Genomic DNA, 16,241 nt, shown 5'->3' with positions numbered 1-16,241 from the left:
ATTGCAGCGAGCGAAGCGTCGAAGGAGGCAATATGGCTAAAGAACTTCATCGGTGATCTTGGAGTCGTACCTGCCATAAAGGTGCCCATGGATATTTTCTGTGATAACGAAGGTGCGGTTGCCTTAACCAAGGAACCGAGGGATCATGGTAGATCAAGACACATCGACAGAAAATATCACTTCATTAGACATCGTGTAGAAGAAGGACAACTCGTAGTGAAGAGGATATCATCAGAAGATAACCCAGCAGATCCACTTACGAAGGGACTGAGTAGGGTTAAGCACTTGCAGCATGCTAGGAGCATTGGGCTGAAGGATGATATTAGCATAGATTAGATAGTATTAGAAACGTGTAATAGATAAATGTAATTAACATTTGATGATTAAATAAAGGAGTTTTATTTATGAGTAATGTTACTATCTTATGTTAATTGGTTAACTATTGTTTCACTTTGCATGTTTTGACTTCCAGAATAATTGAAATTATTAGGAATAATAGAATTGTTCAAATTGTCCACAATCGTTCATATGTTGGAAGTAGATATGAATGAAGATTGTCATCAATTGGTGTGTAGATTGTCTAAATGGTGTTAGACATAGCAAAGGGTTGCTACAACGTTCATGAGTGCTTATGAACTAGTTTTGAGCATTGGAACAAACCCGCGCTTGCTGGAATCACCTTATGGAATAAGATATAAAAGGGTGATCGCAAGACGATAATATCATATAGTCTTAAAACCTAGATATATGGTTTGTTATTTGTTAATTGGTTGTACATTGATAATGCGAAAACGCATCAGTAACTCGGTGTTATAAAACGCATTGTTGTGTATAGTTGGTTAATGAATAAGTAAATGCATATAAGTCGAAGTTTATCTGTAACTTTTATCTAAGAAGGTAAAAGCGATATCTCGGCCGCTCGATGATTTGATTTGACTTATGTGCCGGGCCCGGTCAGAACTGAATTGATGTGTTCGATTAAGTTGTATGTCAAATAAATCAGAGATCGAGAAACCTAAATGCTTGACTAACCATTCCATAGGATTGTCAGCATGATATCGAACAGAGGACTGTACGATCCCTTATCTAAAGGACAAGATTGATTAGATCGGAGTTTGACAACGTCTTTGAGAGCTACGATTGCAAACCGAATTGTACTTGTATAGTTACTAGACTTATCCAAGTGGGAGACTGTTGGAATAGTGTCTAAGGCTGTAACTATATCCGGTTGTGCATGGTCCTTTTGGGTTGCCTTCACCATAGCAACTTGATAGGATGATTTAATAAGAGAGAGTAAATATTATTAATATATTATGGGAATAATATAATGAATAATATATTATTATAAGTCATAGAATTAATTAGAATTAATTTGGTGACTTAAAGAGATTAATTAAATAAAGGGGTATAAACTGCCAATTGTTTGATAGTTAAACTTTAGACTGTAAATCCATTTGGATACACTATGGACGGATTCTAGGAGGATTAGGATAGCTAAAATCGTCCATTAGAGTTATCTAGGAATGGATTTGGATAGCCTTAAGAGAAGATTATCTGATAAGGACTTATCTGTAATCCTTAAGGAGTCTACAAGTATAAATAGACCCCATGGCATAGGGAATTCGTGACTAAGCCTAAAGTAAGGAACCTCTGGTCGAATTCCTCCCCTCTCCTTTCTCCTAAATCATCCTCCATGCTATTGGTGTTTGTAAGCCATCAGAGGAGTGACATTTGTGACTCTAGAAGCTCCAAGACCTCAAGGTCAACAAGGAACTCAAAGGTATGATTCTAGATCTGTTTCAATATTGTTATTTAGCCTAATTAGTAATTAGAAGTCTTGGATTCAAAGCATGTTTATTAGAAAGCCTAGATCCGAGCATTAGGGTTTTGCATGCGCACATAGGAAAGTTCTTATGGCTAAAACCCATCATCAAGTTCATTTAATAAGAATCATCATCTACTACTCAAAACTTGCAGATAAGCAATAAAGATTAGAATTTTACATGCTAGGATATTGATCCATCAAATACAAGTAAAAACCAACATAAATTAATTTATAAAAGTCAAAACCAACACATAGTTATTAGGTTCATCTATGATAAATGAAAGTTAAGGGTATTAGCCCATAACTAAGTCAAAAACACAATAAAAATGAAGTAAACTAGATTAAATATGTTTAAACTATGCAAACCGAATGAATTATTGTGTTCTTCATGTGTATCTATTTGAATATTGTTCTTCAATCAACCTCTGGCCTTCTTAGGGTTTTTAGCAAGGTTTTGGTCGATCTTTGTCGCATATAATCGCAGATCACTCTCGAAATTTGACCTAATGGTCGTTTAAATAAGTTGTCAAAAAAATTTTGCCACATCGTGGTAGATAGATCAGCACAACGTGGAAGACATTTTTTTATGTAGGTTCCAATTCTCCATGTAGATTATCGGGGAAGGTTCTATGATGAACACGTCACCACTTTGTGGCAGGGTTATGCCCACGGTGTGGCATCCATTTTATGCTTGTTTTTTTTTTCTCTTGATGATTTTTTCAAGTCTCCAACTCACTAGCCTATCCAATTCATTCATTTTCCATGAGCATGTCTTTTTAGATACAAAATAGATTTTTAACATAATATGTACCAAATATCTTCATAAATGGTTAAAATGTAGCTAAATGCACTTAAATATTGCATATACTATATCTTCATAAATGGTTAAAATGTAGCTAAATGTACTTAAATATTGCATATACTATATGAATAAATTTAGAAATACCAAAGGCAAACATCAACGTTGGTGCACATCATGTCAAAGTTCCTTTACCACTACCTTTGACATTTGCTCCTATTTCTATTGTACATGTTGAAGCTCCTTTACCAACGCCTTCAACAAATGTTTCTACTACTACCATTCCACCTACTCCGACATCTAAACCTACTTTAGCTATAAACCAAAGAGCAACAACTACTCCACCTCCACTAGTTTCTCACCATGTTTCAACTACTCTTACCTCTCCTACATTCACTACCATTCTTCAATTTAAAATTTTGGAGGATCCATTTGTTTCTTCTTAATCCACTGAGCCTGTTGCAGATAAAGTTTTGGATTTGGGTAATTTGTATCAAATTATTGATGATTTTGATTTTGGCCCTATTCCATTTAATGGCGATGCTAAAGATATGCCCAACCATGCGATCATGTCCGGATATCAATACAAGATTCTAAATAACAAGTTGAATATATTATTAGATCTTGTAACTAGTTCTTCATCAGCCACATCTCATACTTCTGCTCCAATCATTCAAGAATCTCTTGAGAAAATGTTTGTAGTTCATGAAGGCCATGTGAAGAATGATGTTGAAAATTGCCTTGCTGAAGTTTAAGATGGAATTGCTACAATTATTAGTACAACTTCCAAGAAGTTAACCGAGGGTCAATATATTCTCACAAAGAATTATGATCTTTTTTTTTTATCACAATATTGAAGTTACATGCTAATCATCTCAAAATCTTTTAGACAAAGCTAAAATTGAGTAGTTGTGGAGATGGTTTGTGATCTTAAAGTCCAAAGTCAGGGGAATACAAAGCTCAAAATATATGTTGGTAAGATTCTTCTAGATGTTAAAACTGTGATCGAAGATGTAATAGCTTTCAATAAATATTACACTAAGAAGATATTGATGACAGATTAAACCTACTTGAAGACTTTTAAAGAGATCAAGTCGAGTATGACTATATTAGAGAATAAGATTCAATCTGTGAATCCTGATCATGTTGCTACTGCATTAACCATTGGTCAAAGCAACTTTGAAAAATTTATGACTCGCATGCTTGATGTTGCTAAACATTAACCCACTCGTGCTCCACAATTTTCTCCAAATATTGTGCATGAGGAGGAGATAAGGGTGGTGGGCCAGGGTCCGGATTTGGATCAGGATTAGGAGTTAATGAGAAACAAATTCAACCAATAATTGTAGGAAAATTTTTGTCCTTAGTTAGCACAACAACAATTCCTATTAAAAAAACTTCAGAATTGGATCCGGATAAAATTCAACCTTTAAAAGGGATTGTTATTAAAGAGAAGTAACCACAATAGAAGATTATTCAATATAATTTAGATAAAGGAAAAGGAAATGTGATTACAAATGAAGAACTGAAAAGAAGTTAAGGAGATCATATAGGGAGAATGATACAAACAGTAAGTATTATTAGAAAAAAAAACAAAGTCAATGAGAAGATGCTAAGAAGATGGGTGATGTAAACGAATTCTGGAACTTTGAGACTATTAATGATCTAACTTTTGGTGATGTTCAAGAGTTTGAAAAGGAGCCTAAAGTCGGTTATTCAATTAAGAATATATTTGTGAATCAACTGGATATATCAATGTGCTATCTCATGTTTAAGTTTCATCAATTCAATCTTCTACACAATTTTAATGAAACTCTAGCTCACAAGCACATGAAGATTAGATTTCATACAAACCTTGCTTAAGATGCTAAGAAGGTTTGGTTTTACAAAAAGATAATCAATGTTTTCTCTATAACGAAGGATGTGTTATTTGAGAATGCATTTCAAAAGCTTCAATACAAAGTGGTTGGAGATGATCACGGGAATTATGATTTCACCATTGCATATTTTCCACTGATGAATCCACATGATTTTGTGGTGTTAGTTCAGATTTTGACGAAGTACATTGATAAAGAGATTCTTAACTCTGCCATGTACAACTTAGCTTTAGAGCATGTTAAGGAATTTCTCATGTTCTACTATTGAAAAATGGATTTTTCAAATTTCGAGTTAGCCAAAGAATTTAAAAAGTTTGTTCCCAAGCCAAACACTTAAATGGATGGGGCAGAAAAGTTTCATGATGGTGAAATCTTGTTGAAACCTAAAAGGGTTTGTTTTCTTTGGAAACCAACATAAAAAAGTCTAAAAGAAGTGATCGAGGTCGTTGTCTGAATAAAAAATAAACCATCTAACCTAAGTAGATAGGGTAAGTCGGGTCGAATCCACAAGAAGTTCGTGGTTAAACTTTGTGTCAAAGCAGTCAATAAAAAGAAAAGTATTACTATCAATTGTCACGAAAAAGATTAAAACAAATTCAAACAAAAGCTTGAAAATTTATTAATTAAAAATAAAAATCTCAATGAGAAAACTAGAGTACTCCCGGTTCAGTTATGGACAATTTAGACTCACACACTTTCTTCCCTAGAATCCTAATTCAATTACATAGATGCAATTGGGGTTTATTAACTTGTAACACATAGTTTTGGGTACACTAGGTGTTCATTCAACTAGTTGTCTTACTCATTTATGTCTAAATGGATTAGGGACAATTAGTGAACTAGCAATAAAATGTCTTACAACTACCTATTACCGCATTAACATTCAATATCATAAGTTGGAATAATATATGTTGATTCAATCACTTGTCTTTATTTCTAAACTAATTGAACTTGGAACAAATGATGAATTGACAATAAACTATCTTAATTATGACATCAAACAATTCATACAACCCAATTTCACTCATCATTACCAGAGATCATCATATGAAGCATAAAACAAAAATTAAAATTAACTAGAATCAAGTAATAATCAAGTTTGTTCATCAAAAAGTCCTAAACATCCCCGGAAGTAACCCTAACAGTTTAGCCTTCCATTGAGTTCATAAAACAAATAACTTGATTAAAATGAATAAAATGCATAATAGAATTCATAAACAAACGTAGAATCATCAAACAAATGTAGCCTAATGATTATCAAAGTATAGAACAAATAAGCCTTGGGGAAGAAGAAATAATTCTGGAAAATAAAGAACTGATGAAGATTAACCAATGAAACGATCTTCACTTATAGCTTGATGATGAATTGAATTGAATCTTGCCTTGAATCCGGAATGAAATGGAATGGACTTGTGTTTCCAAATGTTTCCAAGGGTTTTAGAAGCCTTAAAAACACAGGAAAACCCCTGAAAATCATAGGTGGTAACCCTAAAAACGAATGCACAAGTCCCTATTTATAGTGTGAGACGAAAAATAATGAAATTGGGCGATGTGGGACGTTCGGCGTCCTAGGAGACGTCTTAGACGTCGTGTATAACACCCAAGCATTCTTTGTACGTCCTAACATGCCTTCTTCCGTCCTTGAAATACACTAGAAAATGGCCAAAAACGTTAGACGTCTTAGGAGACGTCTTAGACGCTTTTTAGGACGCCCTTCCTTGATTTCCAAACTTCCCGAAACACACCGTTCCAACACGGGACGTCCCTAAAACGCCCAGACGTCCTAGGGGACGTCTTAGACGTCGTGTAAGACTCCGACGGGGCTCTCCCTTCTTTTCTGCTATGAAATAACGACCAAATGTTGACCGTTTGACCTGGACGTCCTAGGGGACGTCTTAGACGCCTGGAGGCGTCCTTCATCTTCCATGCAAGTTTTGGTGGTCAAAACCACATAACTAGCAGAAACACAAAACACGAAAGTTGTAGAAAATCATGTCTAGTTTCCAGAACTTCTTTACTCATGTCAATTGGAGCTCCAGAATTTGAGATATGACCAAAACACTGAAGCATGGTCAAATTTTCCAACAACGTTTCTTCATTCCTTTAGCAATCCGTTTTACTTGCAGGTTCCGCCCACTTTTAGTACAATATATTAACCTGCATATGAAGTTCAACAACTCATCAAAGTAGTGTCATTCTTTGACAATTATTCAAAAATTCAACACGTTTATGACAATTTAGTACATTCATAAAATGGACTTATCAAGAAGCATATGTTTTATACATATTTGAAGGAAGGTTCTCATCATTGTAGATTAACAATTTATTAATGACAATGGAGAATTGCCCAAAGAATCCTAAAGAAAATAAGAAGGAGATAAATACCATTCTTCAATGGTATCTCGAATTTTGAAGAAATCTTCTTGGAGTCATCAGGTCTATGCGCAAAAGGTATGATTTGTTTTTATCAACACAAAGGGTGAGAATGTAGAGGATATGCTATGTTGATGTTGCGAAGACCTAAATTCTAGATTTACTTTGAATATCTATAGCAAAGGGTTGTGCTATATATCGAAGGTTACACACCTTCGATATATCTTTTTATTTCACTGTGTACTTATGTTTAAGTCCTTTGATGTCAAAGTCACACTACTTTTTGTAGTATGTTGATAGCACTATAAATATTGTTGTAGTCTAGAGTATTATGTACGTATTTCTTACATATTTTAAACTTTTACTCTTGACTGCTTCCAGACTAATATGAGCTCAATTAGAATTCTTCACATCTTGTGTTCAAGAGGTGGAAGAGGCTTGAGGAATGGGGATTTTCTTGTAGCTAACTATGCTACACTAGTAAAATGGATATGCAGATTTTTAATTGAGCTGATGGGTTATAACTACAGTTGTCTCAACAATACATGGTCTGAAAGGGGCTTTTGAAGGAGACTTTATAGGTTATGGGCTATATTAGTAGTGATGTTTATTTTAATAAACATATTGCTAATAGTCAATCAACACATTTTCATAAGACACTTAGTTAGGAGATTCTTAATTTCAGAATGAGTTACTTTTTGTTGAAGTGAACAAAGGTTATGTGGTAAGCCCTGGTTTAATCATGGCATGTGGTTGTCAGACTAGTTTAATAAGCTGAGGGGTGTGATTTAGGCAATTCATATGGTAGATCCTCAAGGCTCTCTCATTGGTTTTAGTTACTTATATGTTGATGACGCAAAAGTGGGATCATGGTGATCGGACAGGGGGTTGGTTGATTTTGCCAGACATTTAATTTTTGATACTATGTTTGTTATGGAAGGTCCTTTGAATCATTGACATAATATAACTCCTATTAAAGTTAACATTTTTTGGTGGCATATTAATCTTAATTGTTTGTATATAAAGGAAAATTTTGATTACATATGAATAAATGGATTTAGACTCACTTAAGCGCCGCTTATACAAAGAAAACGAGACTATCAATCGTATTTTGGTAACTTGTTCTTTAGCGGTTTTCTATTTTATGTTAGATTGGGTATTTATGGAATATTTTTTTGGCACTTTTAATAGGGGTCCTATTAAATACACACGATTCTACCCTATTATACTACAGTCTATATTATATATTTTTCAACACTATCATATGATTTAGCCTAATCATTATACTCAACAATAATTTCTCTTATTTTATTATAACATAATCATTATTAATTCTATTATTTAATAATTACATTTTTTATTACTAACTTTATTATTTTTACTAATTTTAAACTTGTTTTCTAATAAGATAAAAAGACAACAATAATAGCTTTTTATAATAAAATAATATAAATAGTATTATAAATAAAATAAATTCTAAACAAATTGTTATCAAATTTTCATCTTTGTTTCTAAATATAAACCCACAAACTTAATATATTTTTTCCATTTCTATAAACCTAATATCATTGCTTGTAAAAAATATATAAATAGTATTATAAGAAAAATAAATTTCAAACAAATCATCATTATTTTTTTATTTTTAAATTTTACATAACAAAAATTCGAGACAAAAATGAGCAACAACTAATCATCAATAGACATACAAAATATTTTAGTAGGTTTGAGCTGATTATAGAATTCTAGATGCTGCTTATACATAGTTTGTCCTTCAGTGACAAACGGGTCATTGTAGCGGATCCATAAGGTCAAAATAGAAACCCAAATTCTTATTTTTTTTTAGACAAAACATGTCTGAAATATTTTCCATTTTTTCTTTGCAAACCTAAAATAGAACAAGAAAAAATAAAAATAAAAATAAAAGCCGATTAAAAACCTATATCAAAAACCATATTATTTTAGCCTAAGAGCTCGTTATAAGTCCGACCCATTTTGTCCATACAAATTACTAAAACTTTTTTTTTTGGAGATCCTATTTTTCACTTCCAATTTAATCTAGCTCTCTTATTGGTTCTTTACTGTCACCTCCGGTAGGAACGTCGCCGTCGTCGGACCACCCACCTCTCGATTGCCACCGTCAGACCACCCCATCCACTCAGTCGCCGACTCACAGACGGTGTTCCAATCTGTCTCTGGCTCTCTCTCCATTTCTGGAGCCAACACAGGGCTGCCCTAGCAGAAGTGGAGGTGGCTCCTGCGGGCGACGTATTTAGCTTAGAATTATGACTCTAGTGATAACTATTTAGTTTGAGTTTTAAGAGAGAAATACAAAAAAAAAAAAAAAAAAAAAAAAAAAAAACTTACAATGATTACCCCGACAACATATTTTCGGCCAGCTTTTTTATGAATGAGCTTTTATTTTTTTGTGTAATTTGATTGGTAAAACTTATGGTAATATAAACTTAATTTTTATGGGTTTTTGTAATTTTGTTTAATTCGTTGCTAATTGGTCAATAAAATTCTTCTGATTTAAAAAGAATAAAAACTACTTGAAAACTTAAACTTGACTATATAGAAAATAAGTAAAACTAAGCTGGTATATGGTTAAAATAAGATGAGTAAAAAAAATCCCTTTCGTTAGCTAAGCAATGGCTATGTTGGGCGGACATAATCACATAACACGAAACGTGACTTAATAAAGAAGGTTTGATGTAGCTCATCTCACTTACGGTGTTTTGATGATTATCGTTATCGAGATTTTGGAACTCTTGGCTCTTTAATATAAGCACGATAAATTTATGTTTCAATCATACTTTTGTGGAGTTTTAGTAGATATCACCAAAAAACAAGTTCATTAGATAGGTGGATTAATGGTCCACCTTCTCTTTTAATATTTGAAATTTCTTAGCACCTTATCATTTTTGATAACTTTTTGTCCTTAAAAAAATAGCCATAGAAGGGTATTCTTGCTTAGCATTTTTTTTTTTCAACACGCTTGCATAGTAGATAGGCCTTGCAAATCAAAAGACAAGTGAGTAGATTTGGTAGCGTTTTAAATAGAGAACAATCGTCAACATTCTTGGGTTGATATGCAAGACATAGTTCTGCACTGGTTTATGATAATTCACCGAATAATCTTAAAGTGTTTGTTGAATTCATAATGTCTAGATTACCAAGAAAACAAATCTTATAACATTATTCTTTAAATTATTTGATTCCCCCAACATGGGTTTGATAGATTCACAATCCTAAAGTGAAACATATCTTTATTAAATATATGTTGCTCAATAAACTATTCCATCTTTCAACTTGATGCGTGTCGGTCTATGAAGCCTTTTAATTATATATATACTCATCAACGTGGAAAACTTTACTACCCAAGGTCACGACAAATCCTTCACACCATAGACTAATGCACACATATATAGCAGAAAACTTAAACAATATGGGAAAAGAAAAATAAGCATATTCGATAACGGATTTCGATTATAAAAATGTTGATATTTTTTATCGAGAAAATATTAAGTATATCAAAACAAATTAATTTCTATTACTATATATATATATATATATATATATATATATATATATATATATATATATATATATATATATATATCGTGATAGCATTTTTATACATGAAAACGACTTTCTTTATATCAACTATCGTGTGTGTGTATATATATATATATATATATATATATATATATATATATATATATATATATATATATATATATATATATATATATATATATATAAAAACCGAATTGAACTGAGCCAAATGGTGTTTGTGTTATTTGGTTCTGATTATTGACTTAATTTGGTTTGATTCGTTAAATAAACATATCTTATTCGTTTTGGTTTTTATTGAATTTTTACTATTTTGATTAATCCGAATAAATTATTTAATTAATATGTTGTTTTATAGTTTATATCTATAACTTAACATTTTGAATTTAAATTGACAAATGAGTTACTAAAAAAGATTTTTATAGTTTATTACTTATTAATTATTAATCATTTTAAATTTATAATTATTTCTAGTTCTTTCTTTCCTCTTCATATAGACTAAAGCTATATTAACCATCTACAATTCGGTATTTTCACTCCTCTTAATATGTGATTAAAGTTATATTAAAAAACATCAATAATATGTGAGTTATATTAAAAACATCTATAATATGTGTACTTGCATCTCCGGTTTAAGACAATATAATTTTGTTGTGAAAGAATGAATATAATATATTATGTATTAATAGATTTTTATTTTCATTTGGTAGATGTTTAAAAGGTTTTTTTTAGTTTAATATTTATTTACATGTGAAGTTGCATTTGGTTTAACCGGTAATAAAATTGATTTAATAAAATTTTATTTGGTTCATTTATGGTTATTTTTAAGATATAAAAACCAAAAAACGTTAGGGGTGTTATTAGGTCGATAATTTCAGTTTTTAATTTTATCCGTTCAATTTTTTTTTGGTTTTGATATATTAGAATTTTTGTTTTATTAAAAATAGCATTCTAATGAATTTAAACAAATTAGTTACTAAAAAGGATTTTTGTAACTAATTATTTAACTATTAGTTATTATAAATTTAGAATTGTTTCTATTTTATATTAAAAAACAATCAATTTATCAAATATCAATTAACCTTCTTCATATAAACTAAAGTTACATTAACAAATTAACCTCCAAAATTCGGTTTTTTTTTTCTTAATATACGATTAAAACTATAATAAAAAAAATATCTACAATTTGTATAGTCATCCACTCTTTAAGAAAACACAATATTGTTGTAAAAGACTAAACATAATATCTTATGTATTAATGTATTTTTTATTAGGTAGGAGTTGGAAAGTTTTTTTTTAAAGTTTAATATTTATTTTTACATGTGAAATATTATTTGAATTAACTGGTATACCGAATCGAATAAACCAAAACTGATTTAACCGAACCTTATTTGGTTTAGTTATGGTTAATTTTATGATATTAAAAATCAAAAAACCTGAACCGATTAAACCGAAAACCAAAATAACTGACCAAATACTCCTAATTACAATAGCTATTTTTTTTTTAAGTATAGTTAAAATAAAAATGTATATCAATATTGATATTTACGAAGAATAAAAAAAATATAAATCTTCGATCACCTATCTGTTTTTTTTTCTTATTTGAAAGTTCAAAATAAAATGACATAATTAAAACGGCATCATCCGAGATCAATAATTCTTCAACCAAAAACATGGATTCCTCGTAAAAAGATAATCAATTCTTTATCCGAAATCAGTGATTCTTGCTATGAAAAAGAAATCATCATTTAACTTTCTTAAAATTCGTCGTTCCCAAGCAAAATTATTACAAATTGTAAATTCTTTGTGTAACACAAACTATGTTGAAGGACATAGATAGATGTGACTTGGTGAGCAAGTTTGTATCAAAAGTATTTTTTTTAAGATTATTAATTTCTGTGAATTTTGGAAAATTTATGGATGGACTGATGGTTTGTGACCAAGTCACATATTAGAATATTCGGTTTTGGTAACAATGTCAAACAACATGACTAAAATCACTAATCTGGATGCCACAATAGCCAAAATCATTGAAGATTTTGAAGCTAAACACTAGGAAAAATACATAGATGTTTAGCGATATGTTGAAGGTCGTTGATAACCTCACGATGGCAGTAAAAGATTAGAAGTCAAGAAAGGGCCCTGTGTTTGACTTCATAACATTAACTATGGTTATGATGGATATGGCTAGAAACCACACAAAGATGGAGATAAAAATAAAGGAGTCAGGCGATTGGTGTGTGATTTTCTCAAACTCAAAGTACCACTTTTCAAAGGGGAAGACGTTTACGACTAGATTTATCAGGTAGATATTTTTCATGATTTAGGGAATTGAAGAAAAGGATCGGTTGAGGGTTTTAACTATTTGGTTGGATGGTGAGTGTAACATCCATAAAATTCATGAAAAATTTAAACATTTAAAACCAATCCACAAATCATCATTATTTACAATATAGTTTCAAAGCATGTTTAATATAGAGTTTTCCCAAAATCATAAATCAAAACACAAGGAGGTGCATGATCATGCTTTCGCCTTCCCGCGATCATCTGAGGTACCTGAAACATAACCAAAAAAATGTAAGCCCAAAGCTTAGTGAGTTCTCCCAAAGTACCAACACACAAAAAATAACATATATACAATAACATACTATAGGTCCAATCAACCATCGGGTTCGAATACCTCAGGCCTCTCAATCATCGGGTTGGAATGCCAACATACAATGGGTCCAATCAACCATTAGGTTGGAATACCCCATGCAGTCAACCATCAGGTTGGAATGCCAACATGCAATGAGTCCAATCATCCTCGAGATTGAATACCTTGCCCCCGTCTGTTGGCATACGTAAACCTCAGCTACCAACCAAACATGTGCACATATAACACATAATCATATAGCAGTCTATAGCCAGTCACATAGATCTACATATCACTAAGCATAACATCATCATATGTACCAGGATACCAATCTAGCAGATCACTATAGTATAATAACATACATAACAGGATATCAATCCAATCAGTTGGCATTGGTGTCTTCGACCCGTAAGTACAGTGATGAAAACTCACCTCCCAAACTGAACAAAACTAATACGCTCCGACTCCGAATCTCAGCTCTCTAAACAATACCTATTTCCACCAAATGACCAATTTCATTAAAATCCCAAAATGCCCTCAGGGTCAAAGTTGGTCAAAGTCAACTGTTTAAACCCACTAAGTCAACCGAGTCAGCCCCAGCCGAGTCAACTCAACCGAGTCAACACAACAAGGATGACTCATGTAAGTACGCAGGGAATACTCCGAAGGTACGCTTAGCATACGCGAAGCCTCCCAGAAGACCACCATCGAGGTGGTTGACTAAGTACGCGGGGCGTACCCTCGCAACCCCCAATCTCCATTAAGTGCTTTATGGATTAAGCACTTAAGCCGAGACTTCAGATCTACGGTACAAATGCACCCTAGAGTCCTAAAGTTTCCAACTTTATAACCTTACAAGTCCATAAAGTGCTAAACACAATGTTTTAATCCATTAAGACCTTCTACAAGATGCATGAAACAATTCTAGAAATCGGGACCTCATTGTTATGGCTTAGGACCCTTTCTAGGGTCTAAAAGGGCAACTCAAAACGATAATAACAATCCATGCACAAGACGCGACCGTTGGGATAAGAAACGCAACATAAAACACCCAAAAATGGGATCTAACAACCAAGACATCAAGGTATAGACTTTATACCTTCTGGAGCTTCTAAAGAAGGCAAAGATCCTAGATCCACAAGCTTGCTTCCACTTCAAGGCTCCTTAATGCAAATTTTTTCTCCTTCAACACACCAAGAACACACTCTTGAGCTCAAATCACACACTATGAGGGCTAGGGTTTGCAAAAACGACTCAAAGGATGTGGAGGCTGAAAAGGTGAGGAGAAATGAGACATAACGTTTCTTAAATACCACCCAAACCCTAAAAATTAGGTTTCCTCTTGAAGCTAGTACACCCCAGGTATATAAGTGTACGCCCAACATACACACATGTACGCATGGTGTACTCCTCCTTCCATATTTACTAAATTGCCACTAGGGCTTCAAAGCATAACTTCTTAGACTTATGGACCAAAATGACATGAAATAGAATTATAGGGATGAATTTTGAAGTACATGAACATTGGAATGTTACAATTCTACCCCACTTGAACTAGACTTCATCCTCGAAGTCTGATGCAGTGAAAAATCTGGATAATGCTCCCGCATCTCAGCCTCTGATTCTTAGGTTAGCTCGGAGACCCTCCGGTGTTGCCACCATAACTTTACCAAAGGTACTTCCTTGTTACGCAAAACCTTCATATTCCTTTCCAATATTGCCATCGGCCTCTCAACATAGTTTAAGCGCTCATCGACCTGAATATCATCCAAGGAAACAATTGCATCCTCATCCAATACAAACTTTCACACCTGCGAAACATGGAAAGTGTTGTGAATCTGAATGAGCTCCTCAGGAAGACCCAATCTATAAGCAACCTTTCCAACCCTGGAAATCACTCTAAAAGGCCCAATATACCAGGGGCCCAACTTCCCCATGTTCCTGAAGCGTATCACACTGTTCCAAGATGGGACCTTTAGTAATACCATGTTGCCGACCTGAAACTCCAACTCGGATCGGTGCCAGTCGACATAACTCTTCTGCCGACTCTGAGTGGTCTACAGTATCTGCCTGATCTGCTGAATCAGCTATGTGGTCTGAAGGACCACTTCGGTCTGCTACATAACCTTATGACCAACCTCGCACCAACAAATCGGGGTACGAAATCTCCACCCATGCAAGAGCTCGAAGGGCAGAGCACCAATGCTGGAGTGATAAATGTTGTTGTAGAAAAACTCCGCAAGAGACAGGTAGGAGTTCCAGCTCCCACCGAAATCAATAACATAGGCCCACAACATATCCTCAAGGATCTATATCATCGGCTCACTCTGGTCGTCAGTCTGCAGATGATAAGCATGCTGAAGTGCAACCTCATGCCCAGTTCCTCATGGAACTTCTACCAAAAATGGGAGGTGAACCGGACATCACGCTCTAAAACAATGGAGACTAGAACGGTAGAACCCCATGGAAAGCAACAATCTCGCGAATCGCCAAAAAGTGGGCATTCTTGATCAATTGATCCAAGATGACTGAGATAGCATGAAAATCCTTTGCCCTCTTCGGCAACTTCGTGCTAAAATCTGTAGAAATCTGCTCCCATTTCCAGATGGGAACCTCCAGAAGTTGCATCTTTCCATGCGACCTATGATGCTCAGCCTTGACCATCCTGCAGGTCATGCATCTCTCAACATACCAGGCTCTCTCTCTCTCTCTCTCTCTCTCTCTCTCTCTCTCTCTCCATACACGGCCACCAATAGCTCAATCTCAAATACCAATACATATTGGTGGCCCGCAAATGAATAGAAAAATGAGACTTATGAGCCTCTTCAAACACAATCTGTCTAACTCCACCAGACATCGGAACCCATACCCGACCACATTGGGTCAACAGTCATCGACTATCCGTGACAAATCTGACAATCTCACCCATCTTCCTCTCTTTCTTCAAATTCTCTTTCCGAACACCCTTGGCCTGAGCCTCCCTGATCAATCCCAAAAGCGGGGAATCCACTGATATCCTCATACACGTCTCCCTATCTGATGATCCAGCTGACTTGCGGCTCAAAGCATCCGACACCGCATTCGCTTTACCTGGATGGTAAAGGATCTCGCAGTCATAATCCTTGACTACCTCCAGCCACCTACGCTGCCTCTTGTTCA

Source organism: Lactuca serriola, chromosome 6, assembly GCF_051521515.1.
Source record: "Lactuca serriola cultivar US96UC23 chromosome 6, Lser_US96UC23_V15, whole genome shotgun sequence".
NCBI lineage: Eukaryota > Viridiplantae > Streptophyta > Magnoliopsida > Asterales > Asteraceae > Lactuca > Lactuca serriola.
Note: the sequence above shows the minus strand (reverse complement) of the source record.